General features: G+C 43.9%; 1 non-coding gene across 1 annotated transcript; it reads left to right on the plus strand.

Moving 5' to 3' along the window:
• The first annotated feature begins 17235 nt into the window (after nucleotides 1–17235).
• On the plus strand, nucleotides 17236–17310 carry Trnas-cga (transfer RNA serine (anticodon CGA)). Its single transcript has one exon. It is a non-coding gene; the product is annotated as a tRNA-Ser (tRNA).
• Nucleotides 17311–18292: the final 982 nt, after the last annotated feature.

Below are 18292 nucleotides of genomic sequence, written 5' to 3' on the forward strand. Positions count from 1 at the left end.
GTCTAGCGCGCTAATCACACAGACTGCTTACAAAAAACGGTCGTGCGTAAAATATCCGTTAGTTCTGTTTGCGATCATCAAAGAGGAGCTGAGAAGGCCGTGGATGAGGTACTGGTCTCGTCGATGACTCGAACAGCGAACTTCTGGGACACTAGTTAAGCTGCACGTTCCGGGTGGTTATAATTGAATTGCAGCTACTAACAGAGATTAATAAGCCACAGCTGCAAAATACTAACGCGAGTTCTTTACAGACGAATGGAAAAACTAGTAGAAGCCGACCTCGGGGAAGATCAGTTTGGATTCCGTAGAAATATTGGAACACGTGAGGCAATAATGACCCTACGACTTATCTTAGAAGCTAGATTAAGGAAAGGCAAACCTACGTTTTTAGCATTTGTAGACTTAGAGAAAGCTTTTGACAATGTTGATTGGAATACTCTCTTTCAAATTCTGAAGGTGGCAGGGTTAAAATACAGGGAGCGAAAGGCTATTTACAATTTGTATAGAAACCAGATGGCAGTTATAAGAGTCGAAGGACGTGAAAGGGAAGCAGCGGTTGTGAATGGAGTGAGACAGAGTCGTAGCCTATCCCCGATGTTATTCAATCTTTATATTGAGCAAGCAGTGAAGGAAACAAAAGAAAAATTCTGAGTAGGTATTAAAATTCATGGAGAAGTAATAAAAAGCTTTGAGGTTTGCCGATGACATTGTAATTCTGTCCGAGACAGCAAAGGACTTGGAAGAGCAGTTGAACGGAATGGCTTTAAAAAATGGCTCTGAGCACTATGGGACTCAACTGCTGAGGTCATTAGTCCCCTAGAACTGAGAACTAGTTAAACCTAACTAACCTAAGGACATCACAAACATCCATGCCCGAGGCAGGATTCGAACCTGCGACCGTAGCGGTCTTGCGGTTCCAGACTGCAGCGCCTTTAACCGCACGGCCACTTCGGCCGGCTGAACGGAATGGGTAGTGTCTTGAAAGGAGGATATAAGATGAACAGCAAAACGAGGATAATGGAATGTAGTCGAATTAAGTCGGGTGATGCTGAGGGAATTAGATTAGGAACTGACACACTTAAAGTAGTAAAGGAGTTTTGCTATTTGGGGAGCAAAATAACTGACGATGGTCGAAGTAGAGAGGATATAAAATGAAAGCAAGGAAAGCGTTTCTGAAGAAGAGAAATTTGTTAACATCGAACGTAGATTTAAGTGTCAGAAAGTCATTTCTGAAAGTATTTGTATGGAGTGTGGCCATGTATGGAAGTGAAACATGGACGATAAATAGTTTGGACAAGAAGAGAATAGAAGCTTTCGAAATGAGGTGCTACAGAAGAACGCTGAAGATTAGATGGGTAGATCACATAACTAATGAGGAAGTATTGAATAGGATTGGGGAGAAGAGAAGTTTGTGGCACAACTCGACTAGAAAATGGTTCAAATGGCTCTGAGCACTATACGACTTAACTTCTGAGGTCATCAGTCGCCTAGAACTTAGGACTAATTAAACCTAACTAACCTAAGGATATCACACACATCCATGCCCGAGGCAAGATTCGAACCTGCGACCGTAGCAGTCTCGCGGTTCCGGACTGAAGCGCCTAGAACCGCACGGCCACCCCGGCCGGCCAACTCGACTAGAAGAAGGGATCGGTTTGTAGGACATGTTCTGAGGCATCAAGGGATCACCAATTTAGTATTGGAGGGCAGCTTGGAGGGTAAAAATCGTAGAGGGAGACCAAGAGATGAATACACTAAGCAGATTCAAAAGGATGTAGGTTGCAGTAGGTACTGGGAGATGAAGAAGCTTACACAGGATAGTGTGGCATGGAGAGCTGCATCAAACCAGTCTCAGGACTGAAGACCACAACAACAACAACAACAACAACAACAACAACAGATATCCAGTGTGGGCTGTAGATATTGTATGGCAACGAAACTTGGTAGATATCCTTATGCGTTAATGCGGAACCAATTTACGCTGGGAAAAATTAGTTCCTGTTCTGGCCACTAGGTACAAATGTGGCGGTCTGAAGAAACAAGTGTAGAAATGTTTCCGTGTATAACAGATTAGGAACGGGACGCGGGCAGAAAAATTCAAACGAGTGGGAAAGACAAAGTTTATTTTATTATAAACCGGTGCTTAGACAATTTGTACTATATGAACATCGGAGACGTCTACGAGATCTTGCACAGCTCCAGATTTAGACCTGTGGCCAAAGTAAGAACTAATTTTTCACAGCTTAGGTCGTTTCCACATCAACGCATCATCATATCTACAAAGTTTCGCTGCTTTACGATAATTATAGCCCACACTGGACATCCATGAGTAGCTGCACTTTAATTATAAGCAGCCTGTACTAGTTCAGGTTATATGTTAACTCAGTTGAATCGCCCGAAGATGATGTTTCACCGCAGAAGATCGTAACACTGTCCCTCCTTCAATCGTCGTACGAACATCGAAATGGCAGATATTGAGATAACCGATCGCGGAACTGAAAAGCAGCTACAATCGCTTAGTAGTGGAAAGGCGTCAGGACCACATGAGATATTTATAAGATTCTATGAAGATTATGCGAGAAACTTGCTCCCCTTCTAGCAGTAATTTATAGTAGATCGCTTGAGCAATGAAAGGTACCTAACGACTGGAAAAAAGCGCAGGCCATTCCCCCTTTTAAGAAAGGACATAAGACAGATCCACACAATTATAGACCTATATCGTTGTCGTCAATCTGTTGTAGAATTATGGAACATGTTTTATGCTCAAGAATTATGACGTTTTTGGAAAATGAACATCTCCTCTACAAGAATCTACATGGATTTCGCAAACAGAGATCCTGCGAAACTCAGCTTGGTCAATTCCTTCATGAGATCCACAGCGCAGTGGACAACGGCGTTCAGGCTGATGCCGTGTTCCTTGATTTCAGTAAGCCATGTGACACAGTCCCGCATTGCCGTTTGATGAAAAGAATACGAACTTAAGGAATATCGGAGCAGACTTGTGATTGGTTTCAAGATTTTCTTGCAGATAGAACTCAACACGACGCTCTTTACGGAAATAAATCTACAGACGTAAAGGTAATATCCGGAGTACCACAGGGAAGCGTGATAGGATCGTTGTTGTTCACAATATATATAAACGATCTACTAGAAACCGTCGGATGCTCTTTAAGGCTACTTGCAGATGATGGCGTCTATACCAATGTATCAGGGCTGACCAACGCCAGAAGATACGAAGAATTTGCAGAACGACCTGCAGAGAATTGATGAGAATGGTGCAGGGTCTGGCAGTTGACCCTGAACGTAAATAAATGTAACATATTGCGCATACACAGGAAAAGAAATCCACCACTGTACGGATACACTATTGATGACAAACAGATGGAGACAGTGTCTGCCGCAAAATATCTAAGCGAAATTATCCACAGCGACCTTAAGTGGAATGACCACATAAAACAGATAGTGGGAAAAGCAGATACCAGACTCAGATTGATCGGAAAGATCTTAAGGAAAAGTAACTTATCCACGAAAGAAGTGACTTATAAGCAGTGTGCGATTTGCGCTTTTACCAGTGGGGGGGATGTCTTAGGGATTCAGTATAATTACATATGTTACTAGCTTGGACCGTGGCGTTACCCATTGTTAAACAGTTATTTATAAATAGACGTTAATGCCGAAACTCACTATTCACGCGTATGCACTATCAGAAAAGCCATTCCTTGTTATATCTTTAAAAGTACATTATAGATAAAGCTTATTTACAAAATCATCTACATACAGGTATACGACGGGAATTCAAAAAGTAAAGGCACATTTGTGAAAAGCTGTACTTATTCTGATGATAGAAAACTGAAACGTGCGTTATTTTTCTACGTAACCTCTCTGGACTTCAATGCAGTTTTCCCGACGTTTTACGAGGTTTTTTTTTTTTCATCAGAAAATATGTTTATCGGTTGCATCTGTAACCAATTTTGCACCGCAGCAATGACGTCTTCATCACTTTCAAATCTTCCGTTAAGGGTCCAAACATGTGAAAATCACTTGGAGCCAGGTCTGTACTGTATGGTGGATGTTCCAACACCTCGAATCTCAACTCCTTTATTGCGTCGGCTGTCCGTTTGGCAGAATGTGGGCGAGCGTTATCTTGCTGCAGGATGACACCTCTAAACAGTTTTCCACGACGTTTGGATCTGATTGCAGGTTTTAGTTTCGTACGCAACACATCACATCCACCATACAATACAGACTTGGCTCTAAAGCCTCGTTTACGCTGGGGCGACGTCTTGCAACATTGTGGCATGCTACGGAAATGTGGCGTGTGTCGTCTTGTAGCATGCTACAACAGGCAACATCTTTCGGCGTATGTTGCGTGCGGCAGGTTAATTTATACCAAAGCAACAGAATTTGTGCCACACGTGTGTCAGTCTTGCAGTATAAAGGATGATAAAGTATCGCAGCGGCGGCCTACTTGGTACTTGCAAATGCAGCTAACAATGGAAATGAAAACCAAAGGAAAAGAAGACGATGATGGAAGAGAAGAGTATTTAAAGAAGGTCCACGAAATAGTATACTAGGGACTAGAAGCAGACGATAGTGCGTTATTTAGTAATGCGTGCTTTCGTCCCAGGCGCGTTGGTCCGCGCCATACCGTTGCCAAAAGGTAGCCTAATGGTAAATGTTCGCACAGGTACCGGGCCGGTCGCCACCCTGTGTCAGGGCCCGGGGTGGGAATTTCAGCCCCCAGCTCACCCAACTCTGCAGTACGACTGCTGCGGTATGACTGCCACACTACTTCCCTCGCAAGCTCGCAAGTAAACGGATGACGCACCTAAGACGAAAGTAACAATGACAACATGAGAACAATGATTTAGTTCTAATGTTTTGAAATGCTTAACTATTAATAGTAAGACCGTATTAAAAACTTTCAGTGTTCGGCTCCACAAATTTAAATTATATATAAGTTTTACTCCAGTGCGTGGGAAATAAACATCCCAGGTTGGGATGCATAAACTAAAGCCAGAGGAGGGGACGGTCTGATGCAGACACACTGCTTATAAGGCACTGTTCGCCCGATTCTTGAGTATTGTTCATCTGTCTGGGATCTCTATCAGGTAGGACTGATAGAGGAGATTTGAAGATCGAACGGAGAGCGGCGTGTTTTGTCTCGGGATCGTTTAGCTGTCGAGAGAGCGTTACGGAGATGCTAAACGAAACTCCACTGGCAGACGTTACAAGAGAGGCGTTGTGCATCACGGAGAGATTTACTATTGAAATTTCGGGACAGCACTTTTCAGGAGGAGTCGGGCAACATGTTACTCCCCTCCTCCTCCTCCCCCCCCCCACCCCACACATACACACACCACACACACGTATATCTCGCGTATTGATCACGAGGAGAAAATTCGAGAAATAAAAGCCAATACAGAGGTAAGTACCCTCCGCCACGAACCATTAGATGGCTTGCGGAGCATGATGTAGATGTTCAGCTTTAAATAGAGTACAGTTAAGTTTTAGTACCTGATGTCAGTTTGTGCGTGCATAACATCCATATTCTCGATGTTGTACTGAGTACAATCTCACTCAAGTCATGTACTTCATCACACAGATTTCAAGATCGAGATTCGTTCGGTAATTTCACTCGAATAGAAGAGACTTTTTGTAAGTTATTCAACTCATTGAAAGAACAGTTTACTGGATACAAACGTGAGACAGTCCGTAAACGCAAGAAACATTAAGTCTCATAACAGTAAAATCTTCCACTGTCTAACTAGCGTTTCGTTTCTAACACAGATTGACAGTTACGTTACGATTTCTGGCCACCGGGGGAAATATTCCAGTCGTTCGCCTACGCAGTATGAATAGCAGCAATAATATTATTTTTAGTAAACAACATCGAATATAGGGGGTCATACTTCTATTAAATTAATAAGAGAGTTTCAGAATCTTTTAAATAACAAAAGGTGAAAATTTTCTGCACGTAGCTAGATGCAAACCTGTTGCCTTTCTCTTGGTAGTTCACGATGTAATCAATTGCGCTATGATTTAATGTGACAGCAGTGTTTAATTTACATGGTACACAATTTCGTCACTTAAAGGGTGGAATTGCAGATGTCATTTTTTCAAATATTTAGCTATAGAAATTTTGCCAGAATTATTGGGGTCATCCAGTTTGTAAACAGATAATTTTAACAGTTATCTTTTTTAGAACAGTGCAATACATAGCGTATCTGTCCGCATTAACTTGTGGTTTGCACATTTTTACAATTTTACAGTGTCATTTGGACATTCCAGCGTCAGGTGAACGTCAACACTTTCTTCCAAGGAGTTCTCGTCATACACGTTTCGGTCGGTGGTTGGTGTCACTGCTTACATTTGTAGAACATTGTGGCCTGAAGTCTAACGTGAACTTCTCCGCTAAGAGAAACGTCTCTATCGTACCATCAGCCAGTCCAATTGGAAGAGTATCTCGAACACAAGATGCGGTGAACAGGCCATCAGCCTAATATACCAATTTCTTTTGAACGAGCGAGCGTCCTCTTGAACGCTAAGAGTCCTTTCTAAAACGAGTACCCTCCGTGCCCGCATCGGTTTGACCTCGTTAATTTGAGGCGTGCTTTATCCGATCGGCGTGTGCTACGTGCAGGGAGGGAAAGGCGCTTTGCTGCCGAATTCTTGTCGGTTTTCCGGCGGCAGTGGTCTGAGGGTCCGCGCCCATTAGCGGAATGAGAGAGCCGACTTCCGGCGGTGGAAGAGGGAGGGGGTGGAGGGGGAAGGGGAAGAGTGGGAGGAGCCGCCATTAGGAGGGCAGGCTGCGGGGGATGAAAGAGAGAACCGCCCACGCGTGCGTCAGCTGCCCGCCAAATGTGGACAGCCGCCGCGCTCCTGACGATGCCGCTGTCCCGACTGCGTGAAATGATTCCCCGTGCTGAGGTGCGAGATCGTCGACATAATTTACTATACACCAATCTGTAAATATCCTTGTTTTTGCCAGGCTAGCGAGAGTGTACGTCTTGTCTGTATTCTAAGGAAAACATGTACTCATATCAAAAATACACAATTTGGTCGGAAGTATCCGCACGCTTTGAAGTAATGCGGATTGGCCACTGGATGCCAAGAGAGGCGAACTCAGTAGTTGTAAAAGGAGGCGGGGAGTATTGTGTTGTCAGTACAGGAGGAGTAACAGCAGAATGGGTCGGTCAGGAGAGGTGAGTGACTTCGAACGTGAACTATAGTCCAATGACAATTACTTTGCCGTTAACGTCTGTCACTTACCGTTACAATGTTGACACTCCCATTGCCAGATACCGCTCGGTTACAGCGACACACAAACACGGTGGGCTACTTAATTAATATTGTCAGTTTGTGGCGCGGAGCAATGTTGGAAGCTGCCGCCGCTAGGTATGACAGAAATGGAAGATGCTCTGTTGACAGCTGATTTTTAAGTGACCAATGACTGAACTGGGTGCTGTAGCCCTGGATTTAAGCTCGTGTCCTAACCTAACCACAACCTCGCGGTGTGCACTGAATCCTAGAAAACGGCGATCAAGAATCTGCGACAAAACTAAAATCACAATCGCTTTGCTTGCGGTTTTAGGGCTAATATGTTTGTTCGCATAGCCGTCTTCTGGAGCAAAATTTCTGTTTTAGCGGTAAGAGCAAACTGTAATCTCTCACCGTCATTGGTTACCTGAAACTACCCTAACAGGCTACACGAGCTGCCGAGTTACCATCGAAAGAGTATTCCTGGTTGGCACTTGGTTATAGATTGTAGGAGACGCAACCAGATTCCAAACGAAAAAAAAAAAGCAGGATGAGAAAGAACAGCAAGTAAAAAAGCCAATACGATAATCAAGATGACGTGGCGAAGTACTACAAATAAACAAAAAAATTTTAAGTTAGGCTTTACCGCAACTGTTACTGACATTAAATGAAACAAGTTCACTATTACCAGTCAATGTTCATTTATCTCCATGACGACGTGTTTCAAAGGTTTAAGCTTCCATCATGAGGTGGTTTTAAATTTATTCGTATGACGTGTGTGTGTGTGTGTGTGTGTGTGTGTGTGTTTGTGTGTTGTGTTACGATTTTTTGGAGAAACTTATGGCACTGTCTCCAATGGTCACAGGTTCCTTTCACTGTCGTAACACATCACACGTATACTCTCATATTTTGTAAACAAAATATTTGTCTCTTGCTTTGCCTACTAGTTATTTCACCATGCTTCAACCACTTATTTATAGGTGATCATGACAGTAGTACGCTAACATGTGACCAGAGTCGCAGTTTTGGAGATTCTCGTTTCCAGCCGCCGCGCCACAACAATATGCCCTTTGTCGAAGCAGCGTATGTCAGTGGATTTTCACATTTGCGGCCATTATCTTCACTGTAACGACTGCCCATTCGTTTCCCTTCCGCTTACATTCTTTCATTACTGTGCCACATGCCCGCATCACAACCAGGAGGTATTCAACCTTGCGGTGGACAATGTTCATAATATTTTGGTTCATCACTGTATATCAGCTACGCCTGAGGGAAAAGCAGGGTTGTCCCCATTTTGTTCAATGCTAACGTGCTATTCCAATGTTGCAGAGTCTCTGAAAGACTGATAAGTTTTAAGAAGGGGGGGGGGGGCATCAAATGGGCTGAGTTGCAAATTGGAGTCTGTATTAGGGAGGGAGACTTACGACGGTAATCCGTGTGGGTATATTAGATACAATTCCGCAGTGATTAAGCGCATCTGCCTAATGAGCAGGTGATCTGGGTTCGAATCCTGGCGTTGGTACAAATTTTAATTCATTGCTTCTGACTGTATTCTATATGATAAAAGCTATCGTGTTTGAACGCACCAATGACCACACCGTGAATGAAGCTGCCCGATCTTTCGGAGTATCAAAGCGGATTATCCGACGTCTACAGGGAATGGTATATCACTGACGGCCATGTGCCACGGCCTAAGAACAGTGGTCGTAAAAAGATGCTGACCGACAGCGACCAGAGACGCGGGTCGCGCCTTGTCAGTGACAATTGATTTCAAGCTCGACAGGAATTATTGCTGTCAATGAATGCAGGTACAGCTCAGCCTGTTTCCGGGCAAACATTACGAAGGCAACTTGCATGAAATGGACGTTTAGATCCGGGTACCTCAAAAAGATCTGACACCGGCACATAAAGCTGCACTTTTCCAGTGGGGAAAACAACACAGAAGCTAGAAAGTTGCTTATCGCAAGCTCGTAGTATGGGAAGGTAGTAGCAGCGAATACTCTGTCAAGAATCACAAGAGATAAAGGTATGCTTAGAAAAGCCCGGGAGATATGGGAAGACTTCAGTTAGAATACATCATAGTGAGGCAGAGGTTCCGAAATCAGATAATCCTTTATAAGGCGTACCCAGAAACAGATACACTACGTGATCAAAAGTATCCGGACACCTAATTGAAAATGGCTTACAAGTTCGGGGCGCCCTTCACCGTAATGCTTAATTCAATATGGTATTGGCCCACCCTTAGCCTTGATGAGAGCTTCCACTCTCGTAGCCAAACGTTCAACCAGGTTCTGGAAGGTTTCTTGAGGAATGGCCGCCCGTTCTTCACGGAGGTTGCACTGAGGACAGGTATCGATGTCAATCGGTGACGCCTGGCACGAAGTCTGCGTTCCAAAACATCCCAAAGGTGTTCTACAGGATTAAAGTCAGGACTCTGTAAAGGCCAGTCCATTACAGGGATGTTATTGTCGTGTAACCACTCCGCCACAGGCCGTGCATTATGAGCAGGTTCAAATGGTTCAAATGGCTCTGAGCACTATGGGACTTAATATCTGAGGTCATCAGTCCCCTAGAACTTAGAACTACTTAAACCTAACTAACCTAAGAACATCACACACATTCATGCCCGACGCAGGATTCGAACCTGCGACCGTATCGGTCGCGCGGTTCCAGACTGAAGCGCCTTGAACCGATCGGCCACACCAGCCGGCTATGAAGATGTGCTCGATTGTCTTGAAAAATGCAATCGCCACCGCAGAATTACTCTTCAGCCGTGGGAAGCAAGAAGGTACTTAAAAATCAATATAGGCATGTGCTGTGACTGTGCCTGTGCCAAGCAAAACATTAAGGGGTACAAGCCCCGTCTGTGAAAAACACGACCACATCATAACACCATGGCCTCCGAATTTTGCTGTTGGCACTACACCCGCTGGAAGACGACAATCACGGGGCATTCACCATACCCAAATCCTGCCATCGGATCGCCACATTGTGTACCGTGATTCGTCACTCCACACAACGTTTTTTCACTGTTCAGTCGTCCAATGTTTACGCTCCTTACATCAAGCGAGGCGTCGTTTGGCATTTATCAGCTTGATGTGTGGCTTATGGCCGATTGGGGTGGCCAAGCAGTTCCAGGCGCTACAGTCTGAAACCGCGCGACCGCTACGGTCGCAGGTTCGAATCCTGCCTCCGGCATGGATGTGTGTGATGTCCTTAGGTTAGTTACGTTTAAGTAGTTCTAAGTTCTAATGGATCCTGAGGCAGTTTTGAAATCCTATGTGATGGTCTGTATAAATGTCTGCCTATTACACATTAAAACACTCTTCAACTGTCGGCGGTCTCTATCAGTCAACAGACGTGGCCGGCCTGTACGCTTTTGTGCTGTAAGAGTCTCTTTACGTTTCCACTTTACTATCTCATAGGAAACAGTGGACCTAGGGATGTTTAGGAGTGTGGAACTCTCGCTTACAGACATATGACACAGGTGACACCCAATCATCTGACCACGTACGAGGTCCGTGACTTCCTCGGAGCTCCCCATTCTCCTCTCTCACGATGTCTAATGACTACTGAGGTCGCTGATACGACGTAGCTGGCAGTAGGTAGCAGCACAAAGCACCTAATATGAAAAACGTATGTTCTGGGGGTATCCGGATACTTCCAATCACATATAGTGTATAAGGAAGAAATCGAAAAAGGTATGACTGTCGGAAGAGTTGACTCAGCATATAGAAAAGTCAAAACATCTTTCGGTGAAATTAAAAGCAAGGGCGGTGACATTAAGAATGCTGTGGGAATTCCCCATGTTAAATGCAGAGAAGAGAGCGGGTACGTGAAGAGTACATTAAAGCCTTGGTGAGGGAGAGGATTTCTCTGATAATATGACGGAAAAAGAAACATGAGTCGATACGGATAAGGTACGCCGGAAGTGGCAACAAGAGACTGTTCACGTTGGTGTGTAGAATATATGGGACTGACGATATACCGTCAGACATTCGAAAAACATTATCCACACAATTCCGAAAGCCGAGAACTATCGCACAATCAGCTTAATAGCTCATCCATCAAAGTTGGTGTCAAGAACAATATACAGAACAGTGGGAAAGAAAATTGAAGTTCTGCTATGTGACGATCAGTCTGACTTTAGGAAAAGTAAAGGCATCATAGAGACAGCTCTTAAGCTGCGGCTGATAATGGAAGAGAGAATGAAAAAAGTCAAAACACGTTGATAGGATTTGTCGACCTGAAAAAAGCGTTCGACAATCTCAAATGGTGTAACATGTTCGAAATATTGAGAAAAATAGGGGTAAGCTCTAGCGAGAGTCGGGTGATACGCAAGAACCAAGAAGAAACGGTAAGACTTTAAGAAAGAAGTGCTCGTTGCAAAAGGACATAAGACGGAGATGTAGTCTGTTCAATCTATACATGCCTATTGCACATTACGACCCACTTCAACTGTCGGCGGTCTCTACCAGTCAACAGACTTGGCCGGCCTGTACGCTTTTGTGCTATAAGAGTCTCTTTACGTTTCCACTTTACAATCTCATCGGAAACAGTGGACCTAGAGATCTCCGTCTTATGTCCTTTTGCAACGAGCACTTCTTTCTTAAAGTCTTACCGTTTCTTCTCGGTTCTTTCATATCACCCGACTCTCACTATAGCTTACCCCTATTTTTCTCAAAATTTCGAACATGTTACACCATTCGCCATTGTCGAACGGCGAGAGTCGGGTCATATGCAAGAACCAAGAAGAAACGGTATGACTTTAAGAAAGAAGTGCTCGTTGCACAAGGACATAAGACGGAGATGTAGCCTGTTCAATCTATACATCGAAGAAGCAATGACGGAAATAAAAGAAAGGTTCACGAGTTCCAGAGTGTCTACGGAGACCGCAGACAGTGAACAAAAGCACAGTGAGTCGGTGGGCAAGGCGTCTTCCTTCAGCACAATAAGGCCGCGCGAACCTGTCCGACCCTCTGCGTGGCGGTCGTCCTCACACGGCTATGATTCCTGCAATGTCGGATCGTGCGGACGCTCTCGTTCGAAGTTATCGACGAATCACCGTCAAACGCCTCGCTGCTCAACTGGACGTCTCTGTTTGTAGTGCTAACACACTCGTCCACCCGTTGACGTACTCAAAGTTGTGCGCACACTGTGTTCGTCGCCGTCTAACGGAAGGACCATCTGTGCGGAATTGCTAGAGCGATACGAGGCTGATCGTGACAACTTTTTTGATAGTCGTAGCAGGCGATGAAACATGGGTTCGTCACTTCGAACCTGGAACAAAAGGGCAATTCACACAGAGGCGCCACACCACCACTCCTACGAAGAAATAGATCAAAGCTGCATCCTCAGCCGGGAAAGGCGTGGCGACGATCCTCTGGGACTCTGAAGGGGTTATTCAGTTTGATGTCCTCCCTCAACAATTAAGTATATTGTGCTACCTTCAGGAAAGTGAAGAAACGATTTCAGCGTATTCGACACCACAAAAATGCAAACGATTCTCTTGATCTCCATGACAAGGCGAGGGCTCAAACAAGTCTTCGCACACGAGAGGAACTTCGCTCTAGTGTTCTTCCTCATCCACCCTACAGCCCGCATCTCACGTCTTCCGACTGCTATCTGTTTGGCCCTATGAAGGATGCATTCCGCAGGAAGCAGTACATGGATTGTTGTTGTTGTTGTTGTGGTCTTCAGTCCAGAGACTGGTTTGATGCAGCTCTCCACGCTACTCTATCCTGTGCAAGCTTCTTCATCTCCCAGTACCTACTGCAACCTACATACTTCTGAATCCGTTTAGTGTATTCATCTCTTGGTCTCACTCTACGATTTCTACCCTCCATGCTGCCCTCCAATACTAAATTGTTGATCCCTTGATGCCTCAGAATATGACTTACCAAACGATCCCTTCTTCTAGTCAAGTTGTGCCACGAATTTCTCTTCTCCCCAATTCTATTCAATACCTCCTCATTAGTTATGTGATCTACCCATCTAATACTTAGCATTCTTCTGTAGCACCACATTTCGAAATCTTCTATTATCTTCTTGTCTAAACTATTTATCGTCCATGTTTCACTTCCATATTAATAAATTTCTCTTCTTCAGAAACGCTTTCCTTGCCATTGCCAGTCTAAATTTTATATCCTCTCTAATTCGACCATCGTCAGTTATTTTACTCCCCAAATAGCAAAATTTACGACTTTAAGCGTCTCATTTCCTAATATAATTCCCTCAGCATCACACGACTTAATTCGACTACATTCCATTATCCTCTTTTTACTTTTGTTGATGTTCATTTAATATCCTCTCAAGAGACTGTCCATTCCGTTCAGCTGCTCTTCCAGGTCCTTTGCTGTGTCTGACAGAATTACAATCTCATCAGCGAACTTCAAAGTTTTTCTTCTCCATGGATTTTAATTCCTACTCCGAATTTTTCTTCTGTTTACGTGGATTATGGAATAGTTATTCCTGCAGTAAGAATTTAGCTCCGACGTCGATCACAGACGCGTGTTACCACGCGGGCATACAGGTTCTCTCAGTAAGGTGGCGTACGGCTGTCGCATTTAAAGCAAATTATGTTGAACAGTAAGGCTCTCCAGCCAAAAAAGTGGGGAATACTACGGTCAGTTGGAACCCTGAATAGAACTAATCTAATTTCGGAAAAGGAGTGTTGCATTACTTGTCGAACGCCCATCGTAAATGAATTTAAGAAGTTTTAGATCAGTAACACGTATGTTACACTTAAGATACTTTAAGAAAAATATACCACATTGTACCTAACGAAATGACTGGAAAGGTGACCGCCGCTTTGGCATGATGGAAACCAGGAAGGAAAAATTGAGCCATCAGAGATTCTGTGAGCCGCAGAAGGCTGGAAGCCGCTGTATTAAGGCGCCGAGCGTAACAAACGTGCAAATTGCGGGCCTTGCCGCTTGACGGTGCGTCAGCGTAGCGTGACGGACGAAAAACTGTCGTGACAAACTTACATTTATCCGACAAGGGAGCGAGTGCTCTTTGGGAAGAAAAGTGGGGTCGGTAAAGCACAGCCTATAGAAGAGAGAGATACCTGTCAGTTCCGCCGCTTGTTGGCAGCCCTGGGCTTTTAATACCTTGTGAAAACACCACGTGTCCGAGTAAACTTGGGCCGTCGACAAACACGTACGTCACGAGAGGGGCACGTGCAGGCCACTGGATCCTAACTAATGCATGAATCTGGCCACGTACACGTGCTCGCACTCGCGTGTCTCACGTTTCACCGTGACACGTGGCCGGCAGGGCAAAGCAACATTCCTTCCTTTTGTTTAGACATACCTGAGGCCAATTCTTGCTTTTCACTTCCTTCAGTCAACTATTCTGGTGTTAGTGACACGGCGGCCTTAATTTGTTATTACTGAATATATCAGATGTCACATGGAGGTTGTTTATTTTAACGTCCTCATCGTCTACTGATCTCCAGAAAGCTATATTAACTGGACGATGTAGTCACTGCTTTGACTACTGAGCGGGATGGTGCAGTATAGAGCGAGGTTCAGTTCCACTTCCAGTTATCCTGATTTAACTAAATCGATGGAGGCGAATGCTCGGATAGTTCGTTGAATATTTACGAATTCCATCCCTATCCTCACCCAGTATAAGAATGTGACTCATCCCTAATGGTCTTATTATTATTTTTTACCATTCGGGGCGGAGGGAAAAACGTCATAAGCTCCACTTGATAATCCTGTGTACCGGTCATATAGCATATAACTGACAATTATATTTGTTGTATGCTTTTTCTGTGGCTGCGTTCTTTGTTAGCCAACTAGTGTCTGTGTGGTTGCTTACACCATCTGATAACGTGATTTGTTTTCCACACCCCTACGTTTCTCGATGTATGGTCAGTTTGGCACTTGACTACATGTATGACAGCTATATTTTCAGCACCTTGTGTGTCCACTTTTGTGTGGTTTGTTTTTGTATTTCATAGCAAGTATTGATGGAAACTGCTGTCCACGGTGTATATACGATGGTTGGAACATCAATAGTGGCAACTATTTATTTACAGATAGTACAAAATAGATACGTGTTTCAAAGTTTTACTGACCTTCAAAGTAGTCACCAAAATTGTGTATAACCCGTTGCCAGAGATATGGAAGCCGTACGATACTCTTAGCATTGCCAATTGTGTTGACAGTTCGAGCGGCTCGGTCTATTGCCCGACGAGTTTGTAGCAGTTCTGAAGGGAATGCCGTGAAGTGTTTCCTTCAGTTTTGAAATCGAGTTAAACGTACTAGGGCTTAAGCCACGGGAGTGCAGTAGGTGGTATAGCACGTAGCAGCCCCATCAGTCAAACAAATCAGTAACAGCTTGCACTGTACGTGCTTGAGCATTGTCCTCCAAAATGATGGTCAAGTCCTGCAGAAAATGTCATCACTTCTGTCTCTATGGTGTTCATTTTTGGAACACAACCTACGACCTACTCTATGTTTAAAGACTCTTCATCAGCAACACATTTCAAAGGCAACAGATTTCCCATGAACTCACATCCATATCTTACTCTGTGTGCGCTTTCGTGAACTTCTTTCTGATTTACATTTGAATATCTGATACCATGAGACTTGTATTAGGGGAACCTTTCTTCGCATGCGCCGGTCTACCACTCATATCTTCTTCTTGAACAATAATGCGGATATCGCTCTCTTAAACAGACGAAATCATTAACTTTTTTCACTACTACGTCATTTCTCAAAGTTGATGTTCTCTTTTCTACTATTCAGCGTCATATTTACCATAGCTTTGTTTCTCCTTAAATCATATTCCGTGAAGAGTGCTTTGTCCATACCATTCAGAGGGCCTAACTCTCCTTCACTTTCGGCCAAAAGGGTCTACTTTGCCTGCGAATCTTAGCACTGGTATCTGCTTCTCCTGGACTTTCACTTTCTTTCTGATATAATCTGTAACTTAATTCGTTAGTTCGTCTGTATAAAGCAGCAGTGGTGACATACTGGGCTTTGGCTTGCACACTGCTTAACACAAACTTGTCTTTCTCTGTTTTATATATTATTTCCTACCACCTCTCTCCACGCTGTTAATGAAGCTTGGAAGAGGACGCCAGTATTTAGATTTAGATTTATCGACCTTGAAAAAGTGTTCGGAAATGTGAAGTGACGCAAGATTTTCGAAGTTCATGAGCAGGACTAAAATTCAGGCCGCAATAAGATTCTTTGGTGACATTGCTATCGTTAGCGAAAGTGAAGAATAATTTCAAGATGCCAAACGGAATAAACACTCTAATGAGTAGAGAATATGAACTGAGAATAAACGGAAGAAAGACGAAAGGAATTAGGAGTATCAGAAATAAGATTATCAATAAACGTCACATGAAAACTGGGGAAACGAAGTAAGCAAACTTAAGGAATTTTGCTATGTTGGAAGCAAAATAAGACATGACGGACAAAGGAAGGACGACATAAACAGTAGACCAGTATAGGAAAAGAGGCCATTCCTGGCCAAATGAATCTACTAGTATCTAACAAAGAAGAAAATTCTGAGAACCCCAATGTATGGTAGGATATCATGGACTGTAAGTAAACCAGAAAAGAAGAGAATCGAAGTTTTTGTGATGTGGTTCTGTAAGAAGGATGTTGAAAATTAGGTAACTGTTAAGGTTCAAATGGCTCTGAGCACTATGGGACTTAACAGCTATGGTCACCAGTCCCCTAGAACTTAGAACTACTTAAACCTAACTAACCTAAGGACATCACACAACACCCAGCCATCACGAGGCAGAGAAAATCCCTGACCCCGCCGGGAATCGAACCCGGGAACCCGGACGTGGGAAGCGAGAACGGTACCGCACGACCACGAGATGCGGGCAACTGTTAAGGAATGAGGATGTTTCTAGACTAAAACCAGGAGAGCTTCTGTGAAGTTTGGAAGGTAGGAGACAAGGTACTGGCGGAATTAAAGCTGTGAGGACGGGGCGTAAGTCGTGCCTGGGTAGCTCAGTTGGTAGAGCACTTGCCCGCGAAAGGCAAAGGTCCCGAGTTCGAGTCTCGGTCCGGCACACAGTTTTAATCTGCCAGGAAGTTTAAATGAGGATGTTGTTCAGAGAATCGGCGAAGAAAGGAACATATGGAAAACACTGACAAGAAGAAGCAACAGGATCATAGGACACCTGTTAAGATGTCAGGGAAAAACTTCCGTTGTACTGCAGGGAGCCACAGAGTGTACAAACTGTAAGGGAAGTCAGAGATTGGAATACATCCAACATATGTTTTAGTTGCTGCGTTGATATTATACTTGCTATATGCTTATTGCTGCTCAACCCCTGAAACTCTGCTCGTAGATTTTCGTCAGGCTAGTACTGTCAGCATTAGACATCGTATCGATTTAAACTGTTCAGCGTTTCTGTGGCGTATTCGTCAGAGGAAGAAACTCGATGTCCGCATTGTGCATCTGGTATCCTGCTGACCTGCCACTGCCAGTCATGTTATGCAATAGGAAACGTCATTTACCTTTTAACCATTCTCTTCCCTTCTTTGTAGCTGCGCCACGTCCGTGCCAAACGTCCTTTGCCGCTGGCCGCGCACTGCTGTTCTTTGCGACTCATGTGACTCAGCTACGCGACGTAGCTGTTCCTCTGTCGCGAAGGAACTGTAAGTCGTCGAACACGGACCTAGTATAAGCACTGCTATAGTTCGGAAATAGTTTTTATAAGTTTCCACAACCTCGCATTAACCCATACGACAAAGTTCTAAGTTACGAATGTGATACAAGTGACCCACGATGTTTAGTAGTCAGATTAGACCCAGATAAATTCAAAGCTCTGACCATTCGGTGCAAAATGTATACCATTAAGGGGGGGACATGAAAGGCACACGCCATTTAAAAAATGTACCAAACCCATAATTTTGTACCATGCCTTACGTGAAATTTCTCTCTTTACAGAATGAAAAAATTTTATTTCCATATATATCAGTGGGTGACTATTCAAGAGATTTCTATAAACTCTGTTTAATCTCTTTGCATGTATTAATTCTGTCGTGAG

The sequence above is a fragment of the Schistocerca nitens genome, chromosome 2 (genome assembly GCF_023898315.1).
Source record: "Schistocerca nitens isolate TAMUIC-IGC-003100 chromosome 2, iqSchNite1.1, whole genome shotgun sequence".
Taxonomy (NCBI): domain Eukaryota; kingdom Metazoa; phylum Arthropoda; class Insecta; order Orthoptera; family Acrididae; genus Schistocerca; species Schistocerca nitens.